Below are 16866 nucleotides of genomic sequence, written 5' to 3'. Positions count from 1 at the left end.
AATATGAAGACCCAACCGCTCCATAGCTGCTAGTGTGATTACACAAATTTGTGCACCACCATCTATGTATGCTTCTCCCAGATTCTTCCCTTTGTGCCATACATCCACCACAGGACATATATCAGGCAACTCAACAAATTAAAAAGGCACTGCCACTTTGGCAGGCTCTTTCTCTCTCGGGTTCACGAGACTTTTCCACCGACGTTTCAATTTGGGAGCTAACTCCATCAATTTCCCAAAGTAATATTAACTTTCTTTCCAGCCATGTCCTCCTGCAAGTTGTAGCTATCATGCCCAACCCCTAGTGGAAAATCAGTCACTTGAAACTTCCTACGAGGCTTTCGCTTCCTCTTGACCTTTACATCCCCTCCTTCCTTCGCTTTACCTTGGCGTTTACATCCCCTCCTTCCTTTCGCTTTACCTTGACCTTTACATCCCCTCCTTCCTTCGCTTTACCTTTCTTCTTGCTAGGCCCTGCAGCATTCCTGCCTTCCCTTTACTGTGGCATTCATTTCCCCAAAGGCATTACATCAGCTTTCGTCTCCTTCGTCTTCTCAAGGGTGACCACATTCACCACCTTAGTTTTACCCTTCTCCTCATTTGTCAACCCACTGGTCCCTGCTTCACCTTTAATTTCAATTCCATAATCATTTGCCCTATTCGGAATCTGAGAGGGTAAGGGATACATATCACCCCCCATTTGCTGCGGCTTGTCATAGTCAGGACTTAGATGCCCCAATTCACCACAATTCCAACATGTAGGAATTAACCGTCTACCCCTACCAAAACAACAGCCACTTCCATAGCATGTCTGACCTTCAACCCCTTCTGATTATAACCTCTGTCTCGGCCACGTCCACCACCACCTGTGTTCCCTATCATTTTCAAATTGAGATTCTTCATACAATCCACTATTTGCCTCATGTCCTGTTGTTGAAGCCCTTCATCAGAAGTTGTAACAGCTGTGGGTGCCACCTTTGTCCCCTGTGGTGTGGCATTAATTATTTGAGCTTCTGTCGGTTGCACTCTTTCCAGCACGGTTCTCATCGGTACCGCTTCTACCCTTCTAATTTCAGGCCTCACTACCACTGGAACCATCCCCAACTAGTTCATCAGCTGCAACTTCCAATCCTTTGATTTGGCAATCTCCATAGCATCCTCATAAGATTTGGGCTTTTTTAGTTCAACCTTCCAGCGAATGCCCCCCTTCAATCCCGCAACAAAACGATCCTTCTTCATCATGTCCGGATGCACTTGATCCTCCCCCAAAGCCCTGCACATGGTCTCCCACAACAAGGAGAATTTCTTTACAATTGGCTCCAAGTTGCCCTGTGTCAACCCTGCACTTCATGCCACACTCTGTCATGATCCTCAACCTTCTTGAACCTGTTCAAAAGTGCAGTCTTCAATCCATCTTCGGTCATTGGAATACATGGCTCATCATCCCTTAATGACTCTTCAAAAGTTCTGAACCATGTCCTCGCATCTCCCTTCAAACATATACTCAGCAACCGCAATACCTGTGCCGGCTCGTTGATGTGGTTGCTTATGAACGCAACTTCCATCCTTTCAAGAAAATCTGCTACATCTTCACTAGGACCACCAAAAAACTCTGGATACGACATCATTTTGATCCCCAAGCTTCACCTCAAATCCCAAGAAAAAACAAGAAAAACACCTTCCCTGAAACCTTCAACCCCTGGGGAATACACCCTTGTAGGCAAAGAAAAACACTTGGCCCTCCTCAGTGGGGGCATCAAAAAGCTGTGCAGTGGAAAAAAAACAAGGAAACAGGCCTCTATAGCTTCCCACTCCCCCAACCTTGGAACCGCTAGCACAAAATAGGGGCACCATAGACAAAGTAAACACCCGACAAACACATATGCTTCCACTGTGTGCATGACGAGGTAATCAAAGGCTGGCACAAGGTGCGCTGTGAGAGTGTTAACCCGTGGACTACACCACCAAACACGTCAATCACGCCTTTTCCTTCAAATCGACACACACATGATACAAACACACAAACCATAGGCAAATACATCACCAGTATCATTCATCTTTGAACTCCCAATCAACACTTCCATACAAGCTTCTTTCGACACACACAAGCTTTGTTAAGATTCTAGAAATGGGATTGGTCATGGTGAAGGACATAGATTAAGCATAAGAATTAAGGTGGATTAAACCACACTAAGAACTCCATAACTAGAGAGAGAGGGAGATTGCACACTCAACACTATTCCCTTGTATTGCATATCACAATGAACCATACAATGATATAGGCTCTCTAGCCTTATCCCACTTTACATGTCATCATCCATGTGGCAACTCCTTTTCCACTCTTTTGGTCAACACTCACACACCATACAATATTACATGTGGCATTCCATCTCACCACAATATCTTGCACTTCTAGAGTGCTTTCCCACATACACACAACACCGCGATTATATCTCTCAACACCCCCTCTTAATCGAGGTGTTCCACAACTCACCCATCATTCATCATCCATACAATGTAGCATTGCACAAGCGCAATCGCTACCTTTCAACACTCCCCCTCAATGATACATTGGAGTGTCCATCATCCAAACATGTGTGCGCGTGTCTACCATCTTAGACACCTAGTCCATTTTGAGCCGACTCATCGCTCACAGCGGAACCACTGAGTCCGATTTGAACATGGAAGTTCGGGTAGGATCCAACCCATGCGCATGCACCTCACACGTGCATCGCTCATGCACACATCACAACAACCATTTTGAGCTTCTAGGTGAGCTCGGGCATGACGACCCTCATACCATGGATGATTACATTAAATTCTGTTTTGAGCACGCAAGCTCGTGGGGACTATTTGTCCATCATCATTTTTGGGTGAAAAATACCAAATTACAAAGCCTTTTTGGCCAAAACCGGGCAGCGGACCCAAGTGTGTGTGAATGTCTTCTAAAAAGGTTTTTTTAAAAAAACCAGTTGTGTGTGAATGAGGCTTAATAAGGCAATTTTTTAAGGCCTTGTTTTTTTTAACCTTATCTTGCTCAAAGGGCTCATTTGTTTTAATTATTTTTTTTCTTTTTAAAATGCTCTGCAAGCGCGTTGAATGCGCCTGTTGTGGACGCTGACGAGCCGCTGCTTCAGTCAGATTCCCTGACATACAGGTCGTCTTCTTCACGTCAGGTCGTCTTCATCTCTTCCTCTCGAGTCTCGACCTGCGCACAACAGCTATGGCGGTCTCCTCTGTGTACGAGTCTGCGACTCTGTTGCCCTGCTCCATACTGCAACTTGCTCCATACTGCGCTGCTGTCGTGTGCATCAATGCTGCGCCTACTGGTTCTTGATTGCTTTAACCTACGCCAACTTCCACCTGGCCATAAGTTCACTAGGCGTACTTCTGTGCTTCCATTTTGTTCATCAGTCCGCCATAGTTGTTCCTTGCACCTCCTTTGAACTGGGTGCATACTCCCTTTAGCACAGGGCTATGGTGGGTGGCCCTTATCCACCCATCAGCGTCTTTCTTCACTCATGCGTAAGGCAAATCCTAACTCTCAGTTGGTTTATAAGAATTTCATTGCGCTTCCTTAATGCTTTCAGAATTGCTGAGCGTTGCTCGCTGGGGCGTTTGCTGCAAAGCTTGCATCATCTTTGGCTGCTCTGCAGAGATCCTGTTCTGTTGCTCTTCTTATTCTGTGCGCTCTTCACTGCTGTTGAAACTGTCACTTCCTCTTTACTGGCTACGCTACCTGTGTTTGTTGATGAGACGAGCACATTTCCACCCCTTTGTTATGTGCTACCCATGGCCAGTGTTGCTTGTGCCGCCCAGCACTCCATGTGTGCTTTCAATGCCAAGCCTGCTCTTGCCTTGCAGCTGCCTTTTTGAGGTTTGCACAACCATCAATACGGTTGTTAATGAGCTCCCAAGTGAGCCCCTCACTTTGCCTCATCCATTTAACCTCTCATTTAACCTCTCTCTTGAGGTGTTCCATTACCATTGACATAGCCTTCATGGTCTCCAAATCAGCATGCCCTTCTTTCAATGCATGCATCCATTCAAGGGTGCTTTTCATTTTGGTTTCTCTCAAGAAACCAAGGTGCAAACCAATGTGAAAACTCCAAAAGCTTTCACCAAACATTGCCCATCTTCTATGAGCAAAACCATGAGCATCACTCTTTCCAATGTGCTCAACCATGGACTTCTTCCAAGCCCATAACCGCTTGTCCCTTCTTAGACAAGCATTGCACCTCTTACACTCTTTGCCCAAATGCAAAGAACCATGGGATCCACAAATCCCACACATAGCAACCCTTCTCAAATATGAACATTCTTCCATGCTCAAATACAAAACTTTGAGGCAAAACTTCACAAAACCAACCTTCTTGAGGCATAATCAGCAGCATATCTTCTCTTGGCAGCTTTTCCTTGACGGTGATGAAGACTCCATAGCCTTCATAATGCTGAAATCTCCATTTTCAGCTTCCTTGATGATGAGCAAGCTCTCCATGTTGCAAAACTCCATTTGCAACTCTCTTGGGCAGCTTCTATGCAACCTCCTTGTTGCAAATCTCCTCTCAAACTTGAGAATGGTAGCTCCAAATCTCTCTCAAATCCTCACAAATGCAAATCTCCTCTCAAATCCTCATCACAAATGCAAATCCAAATGATAATATGAGTGTGCATAATTTTTTTTTCATAATAAACTGAAAATAATGCTTAATCAAACAAACACACAACCAAACTAATATACATAATAATCACCCATGACCAAGAGCCCATTTGGCTCTGATACCATGTTAAGATTCTAGAAATGGGATTGGTCATGGTGAAGGACATAGATTAAGCATAAGAATTAAGGTGGATTAAACCACACTAAGAACTCCATAACTAGAGAGAGAGGGAGATTGCACACTCAACACTATTCCCTTGTATTGCATATCACAATGAACCATACAATGATATAGGCTCTCTAGCCTTATCCCACTTTACATGTCATCATCCATGTGGCAACTCCTTTTCCACTCTTTTGGTCAACACTCACACACCATACAATATTACATGTGGCATTCCATCTCACCACAATATCTTGCACTTCTAGAGTGCTTTCCCACATACACACAACACCGCGATTATATCTCTCAACACCCCCTCTTAATCGAGGTGTTCCACAACTCACCCATCATTCATCATCCATACAATGTAGCATTGCACAAGCGCAATCGCTACCTTTCAACAAGCTTTTGCTTCACACGATCTCACATACATAATACCTTCCAAAACAACCCAATCATCAAGGCAACATATACCTGGGCCATGGCTAAGAGCCAGGGATTTCACTGACATAAACGAGAACATGTGAACATGTTAATAACATATGTTAATAACACAAAAAATCTCGTGATCACATGTTATATTCACAAAGCTTTCACAAGGGCCTAAAAAAATTATCTTTGTCAGGCATAAAAAATCTTCTTAGGTGGCCACTGACCTACTATTATGTGGAGATGGTAACATGAGAACATGTGATTAGCTTATTCCCATGTGTAGCCAAGCTTTTAAGGGGTTCCCAAATGGCAAGTGACCTGTTATTTTGTGAATGGTAACATGAGAGCATGTGAATAACTTGTTCACATGTGTTATTATCACAAAAAAATTTGTGATCACGTGAATATTAAATCCCTGCTAAGAGCAGCAGCCCTATTGCTATCGCCATCACTCTCTTTTATATGAGAGCAATACCTTTGCAGCCCACAGTCTTAATACAACAAGGATCACCATGTAGATGAACAGCCACACGTTCTTGATCAGCTACACCATAAAAATACCAAATCTGGCTACTGCAATCGGTGCCATGCACTGTTGACCATCATCACATGCTTACTAAATATGGCCAACACCCACATACTATAGGCGCCAGAGAACGGCATCCAGAATCAGCCCAGGATCAACCTGCCATCATGCCAATTGTAGTTTCCATGTACTTCCACGTGGAGGCATTACCAAGAGCTCTGAAAAGAGCATGAAACCACCCTTTTCCAACATACATGCATCAAAGCCCAAAGGCTGCCAACATTAAAGGCCTTTCGCAAGCTTTCCACACATTGGAGACCAATCTTCCCCAAGGCCATACGCACAGCTACAATGAAAAAAAAACTTCAAACCTCAAGCACCTGCTCCCAAAAAAAACCATGCATGCACTAGCCTACTACAAAACTATCCACTCTGTACACCTGTCAGGGCATTCAGGGCAAAGCTTTTTTGCATGCCATGCATCCCATATGTACACAAGCCAAAAACACTTTTGCAAAATTTTGCTTGACAACGCATGGAACATGCCATTGTTGCAGATATTGACATATGGCACAAGCGCATTGGTCATGTAAATGTACAGTGAAGTCTATGTAGGCCCACAATATTGTTATAGGTTTGCCAAAGTTTAAAGATGATGGTATGCATAAGGTATGTGAAGCATGCCAACTTGGTAAGTAGGCCAAACATGCTTTCCCACATGAAAAGCATGTCAGTGCAAGGCCATTGGTGGATGCCATACATTCAGATGTATGGGGACCGACTAAGACTGTAGGTACTATGTTACATTCATTGATGACCACACTAGGAAAGTGTGGGTTTATTTCATGAAGGAGAAAAGTGAGGTGTTTGCTCACTTTCAAAGATTTAAAGCCTTGGCTGAGAAGGAAAAAGGCATGCAAATCAAATGCCTAAGATCAGAATGGTGGGGGAGAATATTTCTCCAATGACTTCAGTGATTTCCTGAGAAATGAAGAGGAAGTTTATGTGTAGGTACAGTCCGCACAACAGAATGGTGTTGGAGAAAGGAAAAACAAGCACATTGCAGAAGTGGCACATGCCTTGATGGAAAAGAATATGCCACATTACTTTTGGGTAGAAGCAGTACTAATGTGTACACTATGAACAGGACACCCACTACAGCTGTTTATGGTATGACTCCTTAATAGTTGTTTACAAGTATAAGACCGGATGTGTCTCACTTGAAAGTGTTTGGGTGTATTGCATATGTACATGTTTCTGATGACGTGAGAACAAAGTGTACGCAGTTCTACGAGGGTTAGATACCCTGTTTATAGGTTGAGATATAATGGATATATAGCCCATCATTATGCTTACATGGTAAAAGCAATATAGGAGGTTGAGCCCACTTGCTTTAAGCAGGCAATTGGAAATAAGAAATTGGAAGATGCCATGGTAAAAGCAATACAGGAGGTTGAGCGCACTTGCTTTAAGCAGGCAATTGGAAATAAGAAATGGGAAGATGCCATGGTAAAAGCAATACAAGAGGTTGAGCCCACTTGCTTTAAGCAGGCAATTGGAAATAAGAAATGGGAAGATGCCGTGGATGAGGAGATGGCAGCATTGGATGCAAATGTAACATGGGAGTTAGTGCCTTTTCCTAAGGAAAAGAAGGAAATTGGATGTAAGTGGGTGTATAAATTCAAGCACAATGCTGATGGTTAAATGAGTAGGTACAAGGCAAGATTAGTTGCCAAGGGCTATGTGCAGATTTATGGCATGGACTATGAGGAGACATTCAGCCCGATTGCAAGAATGGCAACCGTGAGAGCTGTCATTGCTATGGTTGCAGCTAAGGGTTGTTATTTACATTAAATGGATGTAAAGAATGCTTTCTTGCATACAAGAAGAAGTGTACATGATGCGGCTACTAGATTCTCAGAGTGATGTACATCTAGATTTTGTGTGCATGTTATGCAAAGCCTCGTATGGCTTGAAGCAGGCACCCAGAGCATGGTCAAACAAGATCAAGGGGTATCTTGTTACCATTGGATTTCAGATAGTAATCTATGTGGATGACTTGATTATCAGGTGATAGTGCAGACATACATGATGTCAGGATTCTTTTGAAATAGAAGTTTGAGATGAAGGATTTGGGTGAGCTGCGGCATTTGTTGGGCATAGAGGTGGTGAGATCACCTCATGACATTTTGCTATTGCAGAGGCAGTATGGCTTGGACGTGTTGTCCAAGTATGATATGATAGGTTGTAAGCCTATTTTAGTACCATTGGTGCAGAACACAAAGCTTTCTGTAGATACAGGTGAGCTTTTGGAGGACCCCACTACCTAATACAGGCGCATAGTGGGTAGTTTGATCTACATGACCATTACAAGGCCAGACTTGAGCTATGTTGTTGGAATTGTGAGTCAGTTTATGCATGCCCCTAGGAAGCCACACTTGGATGCGGCTAGACGGATCCTCAGGTACATAAAGTTCATAGTTGATTATGGACTTTTTTATGATATAGAGATACAGTTGCATGGGTACACAAATGCTGATTGGGCTGGTAGTATTACAGACATGAGATCTAAAAATGGTTTTATGTTCTCATTTGGGAGTGTTGTTGTGAGTTGGAGCAGTAAGAAGCAGCCAACAATTCCTTGTTGAGTATAGACGCAGAGTACAAGAGTGTTGCTAAGGCAGTTTGTGAGGTAGCTTGGTTTTAGAAGCTACTTGGTGACATGGGAGAGGCCGTGGATAGGGTAGTTGTCTCATATATTGTGACAACATGAGCAACAGGCTAGTAACCGAGTATATCATGCTAGAACGAAGCACATTGAGGTGCATTATCACTTTGTGAGGGAGAAGGTTCTAGTAGGAGATGTAGATCTGGTATATGTTAGCACACATGGTGGTTGCAGGATCACGGTGACCAGTTTTGTCCACTCAGGCACCATGTAAACAGTAAAAAAAACAAGCATTTGTTTACTTTTAGTGGCCAATCTCTCCAAGCTAACGAAGGAATTTCCTTTCAAGTTCTTTTGTTGGAACATCACATGCAAAGTTGGGAATATAGTTTTACGCATTAGATAATCAAAAGTACTCATTTCCTTAGGTAAAAAGTCAATGTATACACACTGTCCCAAATTTAAACTCATATGAGATTCCTACTTTTGACCTTAGATATTCATATAATATAGAGCTTGATTTTTTGAGAAAATTTTAAGCTATTTGTTTATTTTCTTTAAATATTTTAAGGTCTTTAAAGTGTTATAATATATAACACTTTTTGCACCTACAATAACTACCACTTAAAATTCTCAATCTTGTAGATGAAATAGAGTGGTAGATAGTGAGACATTAGTAGACTGTGTGTGGTGGTTAGTGGAAATTACAAATCCCAATGGTTGGATTCTCAATGATCTCTTTTCCAAATTTCTTCAGAAGGCCTGGAAATTTACATCACTCTCAGATTCCTGATCCCGAGTATTGCAGAAACACAATTTTGTAGTATGATTGTTCCTTCTGTAGATAATAGTGCATCTGCTGCATGTTCTTCAACTCACACTCCTCCTTTATGTGACCTTGATTGTTACACCTTGTGCACTAGACGTCCGATCTGAGTTCGGATCCTGCGTGTCCTTTGACAATCTTGGCTAGGATAGCCTTTATTTCTTCCTGAACATTTACTCCCTACTTCCTGGCTTTCTTTTTCTGTGGCTTTTTCTCTTCGACATCTGAGTGCTGGCTGGACTCTAATTTTGAGGTGTCTTCATCGAAATCTGATACCACTGTGTGTGTACTTCATTTCCAGATCTATTTCAACTAACTTCACTAGTATACTTAGCGCCCACTGCAGATTTTTCAAGTCTCTTGGAGCTAAAAGGCCATGGAAAATCCGAGTCTTCCCAATACCATTGTACCAAAACATGCTCCGATGTGGGGACCAAACTTTGCAAGCATGTGGGGGACCCACCCCCACATGCTTGCAAAGTTTTGTCACAATCTGAGCATGTTTGGGTTAGTAATTAGTGCCTGGTGTGGATTTTTCAAGTCTCTTAGTGCTTAAGAGGCCATGGAAAATCCGGGTCTTTCCCATACCGTCGTACCCAAACTTGCTCCGATGGGCTTGAAAAATCCGCACACACGGAGCGCTAATTACTAACCCAAACATGCTCCGATTGTGAGCAAACTTTGGAAGCATATGGGGGAGTGGGACCTCCCCACATGCTTGCAAAGTTTGCTCACAATCAGAGCATGTTTGGGTTAGTAATTAGCTCCCGGTGTGCGGATTTTTCAAGTCTCTTGGTGCTTAAGAGGTCATGGAAAATCCAGGTCTTCCCCATACAGTCATACCCAAACATGCTTCGATGGGGACCAAGCTTTGCAAGCATGTGGGGGTGCCCCCTGCTGCATCATGTGGGGGGGGGGGGGACACCCCACATGCTTGCAAAGCTTGGTCCCCATCGAAGCATGTTTGGGCTAGTAATTAGCACCCAGTGGTACGGATTTTTCAAGTCTCTTGGTGCTTAAGAGGCCATGGAAAATACGGGTCTTCCCCATGCCATCGTACCCAAACATGCTCCGATGGGGACCAAACGTTGCAAGCATGTGGGGGGGACCCACCCCCACATGCTTGCAAACTTTTTTCCCCATCGGAGCATGTTTGGGTTAGTAATTAGCTTTTCAAGTCTCTTATTAAGAGGCCATGGAAAATGCTGCTCTTCCCCATACCATCGTACCTAAACATGCTTCTATGGGAGCCAAACTTTGCAAGCATGTGGGGGGGGGGGCACCCCCACATGAAGTTTGGTGATTTTCAAAACAAACAATATGGTGATGGTGATTTTCAACAAATTATATGATAGCCAAAGTTTTAAAAAATCAAAAAACCTTAACATAAGCTAAAATTCAATGATCCTCAATAATGATAAAAACATCAACTAAGTACATCAGAATGTGAGCTAACAGAGCCACTTTGGGTTTAGCCAGTAACTCAAAAGATCAAGGCATAATGAAAATGAGCTACCCAAGCTATTATGAGGTTAGTCACTCCCAATAAATCTAAGTACAATCTAAGTGAGCTAACCGAGCTAGTCTAAGGTTAGTCACTATCAAGATAGAGATCTAGTCAGCAGCACCCTCTCTAGCTCTCAACTACCCTAGCATGTTCTCATGGTCATCCAGTCGAAGCCGAAAATGAGGGCGAGATTTTTGTTGTCGGCTCTGTACGATGAAGAGTGAGCCTAGTAGCGACCACTAAGTGAGAGAGCTGAAATGCCTCTAACTCCCACTTCCACTGCTGGAACTCAAGACTCCCTCGATGAAGTCAAATCTGTACGATGAAGAGTGAGCCTAGTAGCGACCACTAAGTGAGAGAGCTGAAATGCCTCTAACTCCCACTTCCACTGCTGGAACTCAAGACTCCCTCGATGAAGTCAAATCTGCTAGTAGAACCAGCATGCCACAATCATGCTATGGGAGTCAAAAGAAAAGCCATGATTATCCACTACTGTATCCTGGTCAAGGATGCACTTTGGCCTAGTCCAACTCATCAGTAGTAGTCTACTCCCTTGCTGTTGCCCTCACTGGCAATAACAACAAATACATCACCCTCCTGTAGTAAATCTATCTGGTCATCATAGCTGGCCATGAATGCAGGACCTGTGTGCTCATAAGACAACACTGGGATGTGAAGGATGCTTGGGGGAGAGGAATGTCTGTATCCATGCACCTGCCCATCCTCTTGAGGCACAATGTGACCAATCGCCATCCATACATGCTCCACAGAAGCATGCAAATTGTCGTGTGTAAATCATGGGGACCGCCATGCACGTGCTCCTGATGGAATGTAAGCCCAAGCTACGAGGTACTGTGTCACAATCATGGGAGGCTCTACGGTCAATCATGGCACCATCCCATGCTAAAAAAATTTCCTGACAATCCGAGCATCACGTTTGGGATACGATGATGCTCCACTCCCACACAAATGTTGGGAGCACCACTCGACTACGTGGCCCGCATCTCTGAATCGTTCAGCATCCTGCCCTACAGTTGATGATGCCTCAAGGCACGTTTCACACACGCGCCCGCACCATCATGCTCTCTCTTCCCGTTGACAAGTCTCAAAGAATGACCAAATCACTGGGATACTAAACTGCACATGCTACCTATAAATCCATAAAACAAATTGTTTTCTTTAATATGTTCTAGTGAATTTAGTTTAATTGTGAATATAAGAGAACTATAAGTACTACCCTGTAGAGCCATTAGAATTGTCGTGAACGACTTGAACTGTGCACATCAACCATTCGACCAACCCATTGCTGGCCACGTGTGATCCCACAATCTCGTAAAAAATCATCATGGAGATGAAAATAGTGTTACATAAAATGTGCATCATGTGAACGATCATTCATTGATATAGAAATGATACTCTTGAATAATGACACTTTCCTGTTTGGGTCATTTCAAGAAAGCTAGCACCGTGCTCAATGAACACTCCTCTTGTCATTCTCTTACGCAAAGCTTTCTTGAAAACTGGCGAGGCATGACAATTCTTCTCCCAAAAACTTTCTATCAAGGCTCTAGTGGTTTCATCTAGTAGGCGAACATGCCTAGCTACATGACCACTACTCGCCCACAAAGCACCAACCTCAGGTATTTAAGCTTTCCGTTTAATAGACCCAACTCTAATTCCAAAATATAATCCTTTTAAATTAGTGATTTTAAATTCTTTTATATTTATAAGTTATATATATTTTATTATTTAAAATTTTATATTTATATTTTATTTCTCTAAATTATTAAATTAACTTTTTTAAAATATATATTTTTGAAAAAAAAGGGGAGGTGGGAAGGAGGTGCCACGTGTGACATACGTGCATGACACGTGGTATTTTCTTGACATGTGGCATGATTTTGGTAGTTCCATGATGTGGCATGCCATGTCACCAAGTGTGAGGTGGCATATGCAAAGGTGGCAAGAAGATGTGGCATTAATGATGACTAGGATGATGAGGTGGGGGGTCAACTACGTTGACCATGTTGACATGGAGGGTGGAGGTGGCAAGGTGAGGTGGCAAGCTGCTTATGTGGATCCTTTTGAAGCTCATGTGGAGCATGCAAATATACGATTTGTGCCTACCCAAGCCTCACATATGGAATGATATCTAGCCTTAAACCTAACTAGGATATTTTGGTTTTAGACCTTAAAAGCGAGAGTGGACACAGTATGGGAATTTTCACTTGGGAGGATTGAAAATGGACCTTCCCATACTCAAATGAAGCCAAAAGTTTTTTAATAAATTCATGGCAACAAGTATATTGATCCCTAGAGTTTTTAGATTGAAAGATTCAATATGTGATTTTCTAGAATTAAATTACAATTGATTTAATGGGCCTCTTATAGTCATAACAAATTTTCCAAAGTAAATCTACAAAACTCCAACCGTTAGATTTGTAATTTTACCTTATACCCATATTCTACTAATCTTCCCAAATCTAATCATCACTACATCCATACAAATTGAGCATTTGAAGTGGTGGGAGAACAAAATAGTATGTTTCTTTAACAATTCTAATGCCTTTTAAATAACATAGAAAATAGTAGAACACATCAAACATTACTTGATAAATCAAGTTAAGCTCTATGTTATTTGAATTTGTGATATGCAAAGTGGGAACATCATATGAGTAATAATGTAAAAGTTATAGGCAATTTACTCACATTTAGTGTACTTGTCTAAACCTTTGATAGGGCCTATATACAATTTTGGTTCCCAAAGAAAAGGGGATTTGCAATTATTGGATATTCGATCAGATTATAGTTTTAGGTGCCCAACTTTTGAAGTGAAACTCCTTGGCTAACTAGGAGAGATTGGCTATTCTTCTTGAAAAAAAACATGTTTTCAGGCTAAAGCCAAGGGTGCCCACTAAGTGAAACCAGATAACCTCATCTTGCAACCACCTCCTGACAACACAAATGAATTCTGTAAAAAAAATGAACCAAAGGAGATAAGCTCTTTTCCTTTTTCCTCTTCATTTGAGCCAAGTATATTTGTGATAAACATTGATCAATGACAATATTAAAAATTCCATCATCACATATCTTAAATATTTTACCAAGTTCTCATGATACACATATTTTTGCACACTTGTCAACATCATCATTGTGAATTTACTACGCAATATGTATAGTCAAACTTGGTTTGTTTTCAGAGATTGCATGTTACATTATAAAAACTCCAAGAATATTTATCACATAGCATTCATGGATAGGTTTGGGGGAGGTTGATTTTTAACTGCATTGCATACTCCTGGCACATAGTGAACATAGACGCACACTCCAGCCATAGGTCCTTTTCTTGTAGGGCTTTGCTTTTGGAGAGTTGAGGAGAGTTGCCAGTTTTGAGCATCTTTTTTTTCTAGGTAATCTTGGGTTTGGGTTTAGCTCCATGTCTTAGGATCAAGAGAATTTCCTGATTGTATATATCGGCACTTTCTTGGGATGATGAGATACTGCTCATCGACCTCCATTCCCTACAATCACAAAACAACATTTCACTCAAAATTTTCTTCTTCCTTCTTTTTCCTTTTTTCATCTCCTTTATTTTTCTTCTTGGAGTCTTTGCTTGTCTACTTCAAGATTCCTTAAGCTCTAGTTGCTCTTGCTACCGTTTGGTGGTCCATACCATTATTGAGCATACCAAGTGGTGGCCTAACCACCTATAGTTATTGCAAAGGACTCTGCCTTTTGTGGTAATGGGGCTCAGGTGGCCAAGAAGGTGGTTTTGAATGTAAATATGTGAGCATCTGGACCTTCCTCACTCTTTCCCTTAAACTTTGGGTATTTGAGACAAATCCTTTGCACATCTACCGATTCTTCTTCTTCTTGATCTTCTTGTCCGTTGTTTCGAAGCCCTTGGTGTTCTTCATCTCCTTCCTGATTTCTGAGAGGTTTTTTATTCTACCATTCTTGATTTTGCTGGCACGCAATCCCTTCCAAAAATCTTGTTGGATAATGCGATGACCCTTCACTTCATGAGTCCTCAAACTACATGGGGTGGTACCACATTACCATGCTTGTACTTTCTTCACTCTCCATGCACTGTCCTTTCTAATCCTATGATTCCCTTGTGAGCATATAACACATGAAGGGCATGCACACTTCCTCTCTTGATCTACCCCAACTAGCTTCTCTATTCAGACGTCTTGTGCATAGCGAACCTCTACCTTCCTACTCCCCTTCAAGGCATACCATTCCCTAGCACGATCACGAAAAGTGTTAGTGTCGAGTCAATTAGACTCCACACTTGTGTGGTTCCAGACCACCTAGTTGCCTCCTAAGGAGTAGTGACTTATGTAATTGTCCCCAATGCAACAATCCAAGGCTAGCGTGTTGAGCTACTGATCCATGTAAGCTTGGGAACTTTGTCCTTATTGCACGTTAGTTAGTGCCTAGATCCTTCTTGATTCATGATAAGAGTTAACGTCCAAACAAGCCTTTCTTGATTTCAGATAGGAGTTATATCCAAATAGGCATGCAATTGACATGGAATGGACAGAGCTATGCAGTGAAGAATAGAGATAAGATAGAGACTAACACATAAGACATTCTTGAACATTATCTTAATCTCACAAGCATACAACACAATATCATCGACTCAGGTCATGAACTCGTGAGCTCCACTATTCCTTCCTCCATTCCTCTATCCTCTGTGAATAGTACCCCCTTTGCTTCTTACATCAATATGGGTCTACCTGTTTGCAAGAAATCGTTACAAAATTTGGTACAACAAGAAATATTGACAAATAATATTTTGTTAGAATACGTGACGTTTTGGGCAGCAACTTGGACGGTGGCCACGAGACGCGGTGGTTGGATGCCAAAACTTGCGCGTTAGAACAGTCTTCAATGGAGGGGCGAAAAATATTATGGTGCGTAGTAGGGAAAGAACTTGCTTGTGGAATTGGGAAGATATCTTTGCTGACGAACATGCATCCCCCCTTGCGACCAGACAGAGTTCAAGGTAAGGTGCAAGATTTGGAAAGATTATCCAACCAAGAGTGTAGTAGCAAATAAGGAGCTTTGGTCTATAAATGAATGGTTGGAGATTGGGCATGCTATTGGGTGAGTTGCAAATATGGATTGTTTGTGGGGGTGGCATTCTCATGACTTTCATTGGGGTGAATACATTATGAAAGAATGTCTGCTTGTGCCGATAGATACACTGAAAAGGATGAGCTAAACCTTTTATCACTACTAAATGCACAATGTTGTACTAGTGTAGGCATTAGGGAAAATTTAGACTCAAAATGGGCCCTTTAAGGATTTGTACATATTCTCTCTTCAAAAATGGGCTCATGGTGAATTTTTTACAAATCAACTCAGAAGTAAGTGGATTTTGGACATTTGGAATCTACTCTTCAAGATCTCTCCAATGATATATAGCATGATGGAAAATTTTCCATATTCAAGAAGTCCCCAAATTTGGTGATGATGTGGGTAATGTGCCACGTCATAACCAAATTTGGGGACTTCTTGAATACGAAAAATTTCCCATCATGCTATATATCATTGGAAAGGTCTCGAGGAGTAGATTCCGGATGTCCAAACTCCGCTAACTTCTGAGTTGATTTACAAAAAATTCACCATTAGCCCATTTTTGTAGAGAGAACGTGTACAAATCTTAAAGGGCCTAATTTGAGTTCAAATTTCCCTTGATGCACAAGGAGTCTAGAATGGCCCTAGAGCCATTCTAAAATGCATTTTATTGTTGTATATTAGAAGAGGGTAAAGAATGGACCTAAGGCCATTATAAATGCACAATGTTGTTCCAGTGCACCACAAAGGTTATCCTAAGGCCATTCTACCATACCCCCTAGTATTCTAGTCTAGCACTAGAGGGTCGAGAATAAAATTCTACCATGCATAATGTTGTTCTACTACAGCCATAGGGCTATTCTACCATGTAGCCTAATGTTCTTGTCTTGCTGCACAAGAGGTTAAAGAATGGCCCTAGGGCCATTATAGAATTGTTTTAGGGCCATTCTACCATGCACTTTCTCATTGTAGTATAGTATAAAGTGGTATAGCATGTAC

The sequence above is a fragment of the Cibotium barometz genome, chromosome 64 (genome assembly GCF_041138505.1).
Source record: "Cibotium barometz isolate CiBa-2024 chromosome 64, ASM4113850v1, whole genome shotgun sequence".
Lineage (NCBI taxonomy): Eukaryota > Viridiplantae > Streptophyta > Polypodiopsida > Cyatheales > Cibotiaceae > Cibotium > Cibotium barometz.
This window is presented reverse-complemented; position numbering follows the sequence as displayed.